Source organism: Cryptomeria japonica, chromosome 10 (genome assembly GCF_030272615.1).
Source record: "Cryptomeria japonica chromosome 10, Sugi_1.0, whole genome shotgun sequence".
NCBI classification, from domain to species: Eukaryota; Viridiplantae; Streptophyta; class Pinopsida; order Cupressales; family Cupressaceae; genus Cryptomeria; species Cryptomeria japonica.
In genome coordinates, this window is record NC_081414.1 from 877705666 (window position 1) to 877714021 (window position 8356).

At 40.3% G+C, this 8356-nt stretch overlaps 1 pseudogene across 1 annotated transcript; it reads left to right on the top strand.

Moving 5' to 3' along the window:
* Nucleotides 1-2506: 2506 nt before the first annotated feature.
* Nucleotides 2507-8086, top strand: LOC131028984 (DELLA protein GAI-like; annotated as a pseudogene). Its single transcript, XR_009102674.2, has 2 exons — nt 2507-4372; nt 7332-8086. The product of XR_009102674.2 is annotated as a DELLA protein GAI-like (transcript).
* Nucleotides 8087-8356: the final 270 nt, after the last annotated feature.

Here is an 8356-nt window from a genome sequence, read left to right on the forward strand (position 1 = left end):
TTCATGATGATTCTCATTTTCCAAACACCTCCCCTCCTCATGGCCCAATTGCTCCTAATCCCGAGTCTGGTAAAGTAATTAATTTCGAGACAAACAAATGTGAGGATTCAGACACACCAAGGAAGAAATCTAATTCACAACCAAGCAATCTTCCTCTCCCTATCACTCAAATCGATTCACCCACATGCATTGACTATGGAGATACTTCAAATAGACAAGAATGTTATTTTAGTCTCCTCATCTAGCATCAAGTAGGAGTAGACATAAGTAAAGAGGAAGAAAACTCTTCTTCCAAAAACAAGCATCACATGACTTTAAGATCATCAAAGAAATTGGAGAATTGAAAATATGTAATTCTAAAACACATCCTTTTAGGTCATGTGAGTTCTATTGATTTTAGTTTTAAATTTACATGGGAGTAGACCCCTTGTCCAATGTTTGCCTAAAAAAAACATAATTTAGTAACCAACACTAAGAACTTTGAAGTCATATAAATACCAAATAGTGTTGTTGTAAGGAAAGCACAGTGCGGAAAAACGCTTCCCTAATGTCAATTTGCAGGGGAAATAAGACTAGTGTGTTTTTAAACTTTACAAAATACTAAGATTAGCATATACAAAATAGAGACAATGTCAGAATTCAAACACGCGTAGAGATAAACACCATGAATTTATGTGGGAAACCCTTTCGGGAAAAAACCCACCATCGACAACAAAAGCACTTTATTCTCAGCAAAGAATCTTTACAATAAAGTCTGTTAACACAACACAGATGTTCACTCTGATCACTTCGGCTACACACCACAATATACAACTTATCATCAAAACAACAACCTTGTTCGAGTTTCCTCTTGGCTTCATATACATTTTCATGTCGACCATTCAACTGTCAGTTTGCACCAATCAGTTAGACATCTAACTGTCTGCGTCGTTCTGCATTCGTGAGAAAACAACTATCCCACATGCATCCAGGAATCGAACCGGTTTGCATTCAAATACACCGGTCCAGACGAGTCAACTGCATCGGGTATCGGTGTAACTTCAAAACTACATCTCCGATGGCCGATGACAGACCCGATCGCCGAAGGCGATTCCATCGGGTCATCGGCAAGACGAGCTATCACCTATCCCAATCGTCCGATCTTCTCGATCTCCTTTGTCAGGTCCCACCTTGGTCGCCAAGTCGCATAAGATAACCCTCGTGCATCTTTCCATAGCGGTATAGCGATAATCGTCTGATCATTCCGAACTTGCTCACTCGTTAACCTGTCTAAGTTGCTCTTTCTGTCGGGCCCCACCATGGTCACCAATTCGAATAGGATAAACCTCATGCATCTTGCCATAGTGGTATAGCGATAATCGTCCGATCATTTCAGACTTGCTCACCCATTAAACTGTCTGAGTTGCTCCTTTTGCCCGGTCCCACCATGGTCACCAAGTCATAGGAAATAACATACGTGCATCTTTCCATAGCGGTAAAGCGATGATCGTTGGATTTGGATCTAAACTGCACGCCTTTTATCCTTTTGTCCATTTGATAACTAATGCTACCCCGATGACCGAAAATGACTTCGTCGGGTATCGGCATAACACGAAACAAGTCTACCTGATAGCCGATAGTGCTTCAATGACTCAAGGAGGAATCATCAGGTATCGGCATAACATGGAACAAGTCTACCCGATAGCCAATAGTGCTCCAATGACTCAAGGAGGATTCATCAGGTATCGGCATAACACAAAACAAGTCTACTCGATAGTTGATAGCACTCCCGATGACCGAAGACGACTTCGTCGGGTCATCGGGATGACTTCAAACCTGCTACTCCGAGCTCTGATATGTCGAGTTCATCGACAAAAGTTATACCGATAGAGTTCACAAATTTCCTTCACACTGTTTCATCGGTCGAAGTTAACCCGATTAGTATGAACAAGGGTCAAGTGAATTAGAGGCACATTTCCAACAGTTGTAGCATTAAAATACAGAATGTTTAATGTCCCCAAGCACTTACTAGTATTGGTACCAACTTAACTATTGGGTACTTTCCTCTAGTCATTTTCTTATTCCTATAGTCCAAATATTTTTTAAAGTCTCAGTTTTTCATGTTTAGAGTATTAGGACACCTAACTGTGTTGTAGCACTAAAATACAAAGTCTTTTCATCCAAGAACTTATAATGGCGTCTACTTAAGATTTGTTGTTTTTTGAGGTTTTTGACCATTTTAGAATCATATAAATCTATTTGTATTTAGAACACAAATCTAAGCTAATGTTTGATTGGCTTAGAGCTAGAGGTTGAGGGGTATGATTCCATCAAAGTTGTATAGCACATGATTCCAACCTCATACCTTATTTATTGCACCTTTATAAGATTTGAATCCTGGTAGATGAAAAAATCAAAGAACATACATCATCCTTTCTAATTGTATTCAACCCACTACAACATTTAATCTAAAAGATAACTTTAAATAAATAAACATCATAAAAAGGACAATTAAAAAAAAATCGACCATCAACTTTCACAGAATCTTCAAACAAAGGACAGAAACGGATCGATGCTTTTACCCCTGTTTCCAGCATAAGAAGGGCATCACAATTCCTGGAAATTGTAATCCATCTTTTGTTCTGAACCTATTTTCGTTTGCGCTCAGAAGAAATCCCCATGGATCGATCTTCATATTTACCTGCAATTACCTCTGAAAGCGACATTGAGGGCGGCCTGCAACAGCAAAAACTGGAGATGCAGTTACAACAGGCTGTCGATCAGAAATGGAAATGCATTACTCTTTTATGGGCTTTGTGGGAAATCTCTCTCATATTTTACCTCACTGTATTTCGCCCACACACCCGGCTCGCCTCAATACTTGTAGAGATTTCCTGGTTGATTATTTGTACCATCTTTGGAGTGCTCTTCTGCATTATTTATCAGAGAATTGTGGAGGAAAATGGACTGAAATCCAAGGGTTATATGGATCAGATGGTGGGCGTTTTCTCCCAGAGCTCCGATCCCTCTGAAGCTCTGCTAAAAAATCCTGGGTCAAGTAGCCTGTTGAAACAAGACCATCATCATCAGCCTCTGCCTTCTCCGGACGAACCGTCGCCTCCTTCGACAGTTCTGATCCCCAGCTCTAGCAACTCATCCCTGGAAGTCCAATCGCGAGAACAGCAGCAGCAGACCCACCAACACCAACAGCCACAGGCACAAGACCGTCCTATGACGATGGGTACGGATCCCCAGGAATCGGGCGTTAGGCTGGTGCAGATGCTCATGGCATGCGCGGAAGCCGTTCAGGAAAACCGCTCCATCGTGGCGGGCAAAATGGTGAAAGACATTCGCAGCATGGCGTGCAATCAGGGCGGCGCCATGGGAAAGGTCGCCAAATACTTCGCCGAGGCTCTCACCCTGCGAATTTACGGTTCTCTTCCACAGGACGCTCTGCTGAACCACAACGACTCCGTGTCTGAGCAGCTTCTCCATATCCATTTCTACGAGAGCTGCCCTTACCTCAAATTCGCCTATTTCACTGCAAACCAGGCCATCCTGGAGGCTTTTGCCGACCACAAGCGGGTGCACATCATAGACTTCAATCTCAAGCAAGGAATGCAATGGCCTGCACTCATCCAAGCCCTGGCCCTCCGCCCGGGCGGCCCGCCGGCCTTTCGACTAACAGGAATCGGTCCAAGACAGCCCGACGGGTCAGACGTGCTCCAAGAGGTCGGCATGAAACTTGCCCATCTCGCTGAGTCGGTAAATTTAGAATTCTCCTTCAGGGGGTATGTGGTCTCTAATCTCAGTAACCTGAAGCCATGGATGCTGGATATCAAGCCCGGGGTTGAAGCCGTGGCGGTTAACTCCATCCTCCAACTCCACCGCCTTATCGATTACGACCCATCTCAACCTTCATCTTCAATAGACCAAGTTCTCACCATGTCCGAAGTCTTAACCCCAAAATAGTAACTGTAGTAGAGCAGGAAGCTGATCACAACCGACCCATTTTCCTGGACCGTTTCAGAGAGGCTCTGCACTACTATTCCACAATTTTCGACTCTCTTGAAGCTTGCAGACTCCCACCGGAGAGCGAACAGCAGGTAATGTCTGAATTTTATTTCCGTCAAGAAATTTGTAACATTGTGGCTTGCGAGGGAGCGGACAGTGTGGAGAGACAAGAGCCTCTTATGCAGTGGAGGCTTCGACTGTATAACGCCGGATTTAAGCTATACATTTGGGGTCTAACGCCTTTAAGCAGGCTAGCATGTTGCTTACTCTTTTTCCAAGTGGGGAAGGTTACAGAGTAGAGGAGAACAATGGGTGTTTAACTCTAGGCTGGCACAGTCGACCCCTCATCGCTGCTTCGCCTGGCAATGCTCTTCCTGAGGTGGGTCTTATCCCTCTTTAATCCATCCTTTCCATGAACTTGAACTTCAATTTTATTCATCTCTCTGTATCACTGCTACTTGTAGCAGGTCAGGTCTACCCTAAGGTTTTTTATCTAAGCAAATTAAAAGCCACAGCAATTGAACGAACCCACATAAAGGTCGAGTAAGAGGTTTTTTTTTTAACTCCCCTTTTCTTCCCTTCCGGCCATGTAACATACTCCAGTTCCAGGGTAAACAGATTAATAGAGAGAATGGAATCGAGCCATATAATATATTCCAGTTCCAGAGTAAATATATTACATTAATTAGAACATTCCAATGCCTGTAAGAGTGAATGAAAACCGCTCTTTCGAACTTATTGCTCCACTTTTTATCATTATTGTCGCTGACTTCCATGTCTGCCATTAAAGGCCTCACATTAAAATCTCTGCATATTCTTCACTAACTACTGCTGCAGAATCCATAGTCATCAACTGTATTCACAGTACTAATTAACTTAAAATAGTGCTTGATTCATAAATTATTTAGTACATAAAAATATATTCAAATAAATAAACTTCATAAAAATATATTTAAAAAAAATAAAAATCAACCATCAAATTTTGACCCCAATTCCCATTTCACACTTCCCTAAGTGTATTAAGAAAATAGCTCCCAATGGGACCTTCACAAGTAATTTCAGATATATCCATCCATCTTCAAAGAAACTAGAATGCTTCTGCTTTGAACCACCAAGCACTGAGTCCTCTTCAGATTTTATGATGGTAGTCCGAAACGCGTTTATTGATTAGCTACTAACTTCCAATCACTTTCCCCATATGCTTAGGAAGTCATCAGAATCTTCAAAGAAAAGACAGAAACGGATCAATGCTTATACCCCTGTTTCCAGCATAAGAAGGGCATCACAACCGATCAAAATTCACTGGAAATTGTAATCCAATTGACTCCATCTTTTCTTCCCGAGCTATTTTCGTTTGCACTGAGGAAATCCCCATGGATCGAACTTCTTCTTTACCTACAATTAGGTCTCTAATCGACATTGAGACTTCCCTAAGTGTATTAAGAAAATAGCTCCCAATGGGACCTTCACAAGTAATTTCTGATATATCCATCCATCTTCAAAGAAACTAGAATGCTTCTGCTTTGAACCACCAAGCACTGAGTCCTCTTCAGATTTTATGATGGTAGTCCGAAACGCGTTTATTGATTAGCTACTAACTTCCAAACACTTTCCCCATATGCTTAGGAAGTCATCAGAATCTTCAAAGAAAAGACAGAAACGGATCAATGCTTATACCCCTGTTTCCAGCATAAGAAGGGCATCGCAACCGATCAAAATTCACTGGAAATTGTAATCCAATTGACACCATCTTTTGTTCCCGAGCTATTTTCGTTTGCACTGAGGAAATCCCCATGGATCGAACTTCTTCTTTACCTACAATTAGGTCTCTAATCGACATTGAGACTTCCCTGCAACAGCAACTACTGGAGATGCAGATTCAACAGATTGTGACCAGAAATGGAACTGCATTACTTTGTTATTGGTCTTGTGGGAAATCACTCCCATATTTTACCGCACTGCATTTCGGCCACACACCCAGATGACCTCAATACTGGTAGAGATTCCGTTGTTGTTTATATGTAGCAGCATTGGTGTGCTCTTTTGGATTATACATCAGAAAATTATGGAGGAAGATCGATTAAAATGCAAGGGTTCCAAGATTTCGGTCCAGCACAGCGTTACCGTCTTATTGGCGTGTTTCATATTTGTCGATTATATTCTGATTGGCATGAACGCCTTGAAGACAATATAATTAAGCCGATAGGCTTTACTTGGTGGGGATACCCACCACGGTTTCTCTTCATGTCTCACGCCATTTTTTTAGGCGTTGCCGGAATTTGCTTGGAACAGTCGGTGCCAGTAAAAGTCCGCTGCAAAACCACCTGTAAGTTACTGACGAATGGTTCAACAGCTGATATGTCATTCGTACGATCTCCAGTGTCTTCAATGATCTCAGTCGTTCCAAACCATTAAAAACAGTAAGCACAGTAGAAATAGCCTTAGAATATGTAATGGGTGGGATTGGATAGAAATAAAATACCTGAAGCTCTACCTCTAGAAATTGAAGAATAGTTGCAGGGATGATCCCTAAGACGCCTCCTCCGTCAATGCTAAGAATGGTGATCACATCTCCATCAGTGGCTGACAGGTATTCATGGTTGCCATTGCACTTAGTTCAAACCAGGACTACTGTTACGGAAAAATATTGAATGAAATAAGACGATCTGTAATGATAGGGGTTCAACTTAATTAATTGGTAAATCACTATTTGAAATCCGTAATTGCCAAGTTGAAGAAGAAGAAGATGAATTCGAAGCTACTTCAATGGCTTCCTTATATATAGAGAAAAGTGGGAATGAAATGTAGTTTGTTTACACACAATGCTCGAGGAATACACTGTACTACCCACTAAAAAGCATAGATCTGATAGTGATATGACTATAACCATTAACCCTGCTTCTTTAAAGACGAGGTGGCCCTCTGATGGATATGGTGAAGGTCATAAAAATATTGAAAAAGTGTGTAATTATGCGATCTCACACATGAATTTCGTGGAGAGAAAACAAATTTGTTCCTCTTGCAGTCAATTGGCTCCTTACAAAAGAAATACAGCATTGGCTCATTTGATCTCCTAATCAAGACTGCTCCTATCCAGGCTGCTTCTCTTTTAGTGCTTAGTCTATTTATAGATTATTATTTAAGTGGACGGAACTTGTTCAACTATCAATTTTTATATGGTGCAATTGTGAGTTTCAAACTGTACTACTGATAAGTATTTAGTCTATTTTCAGATCCAAATGTGAATATTTTCAACTATTTGCTTTGCTGAAATCATAGTTTTTAACTGAGATGTGAAATATGAAATCTAATCGTGTTTGTTGTTCAACTTTGTGCAGTTCTTTATATTACTTTCATGCACACTAGCAGTATTTGTAACCTGAGCCAGTATCTTTGCATTGGGCGCTTCTCTGCAGTTTCTTTTTAGGTTTCGGGACACATGAAAACTGTTTGTGTTGTTATACTGGGCTGGGTGCTTTTTGATTCAGCACTCTCTTCTAAAAATATAATGGGGATGTTAGTTGCTATCGTTGGCATGATAATCTACAGTTGGGCGGTGCAGCCTGCAAAACAAGCCAGTGCAAAAAGCATATCATTTACACCTATGAAAGAGAGCAATGTCACAGATGAGGATGTTAGTCTACGAAAGAGTGGATTTGAGACTAATGGCACGGAAGACATTGAACTTGGTGGTGTAACAAAATAGTAGTATAGTCTATATAATAATGGATAGGTGTGAATAGAGGCACTACTAATCAGTTGCAAGTTCTTCAATGGTTTTCATACCAATTTAAGAAAGAAAGATAAAGAATTTTGCTAAGCTTCATTCATCGCAAATTTTAGACCTTGGCTCCTTAAGTTTCATAGATGAAGGCCTTCCATTGTATGTATTTAGAGGTCTAATCTTATTTCCGAAGGGCTGTATCAATAATCTAGACAGATTGTTGCTTTCAATGCCCAAGACAAACTAGTAGCTGCACTGTACACAATTTAATATTTTTGTCCAGATACTTGGATTTTGGAGACTGCAAATTCTTCATGTTATCTGGCATTTTTAGTGTCTAGCTATCATCACTTTGTGTAGGTTGACCCATTGCACCATTGTTAGTTTTACTTGAATTGATATCCAGATTTAATATATTATTTTCTCCAGGAAACAGTTTAGTGAATTGTATTTTCTGGTTATAAATGATTGTAATAGTTAAAATGAAGATGGGTTTACAATTAATTATAAAACAATAAAGTGGTAGTGGTGGTGTACTTAGACTAATAGCATTATATTTTAATATAATACAACACATTAATGTTTAATTTATATTGATCTAAAAATATAAATTACATTATTATTTAAATGAAATAAAAT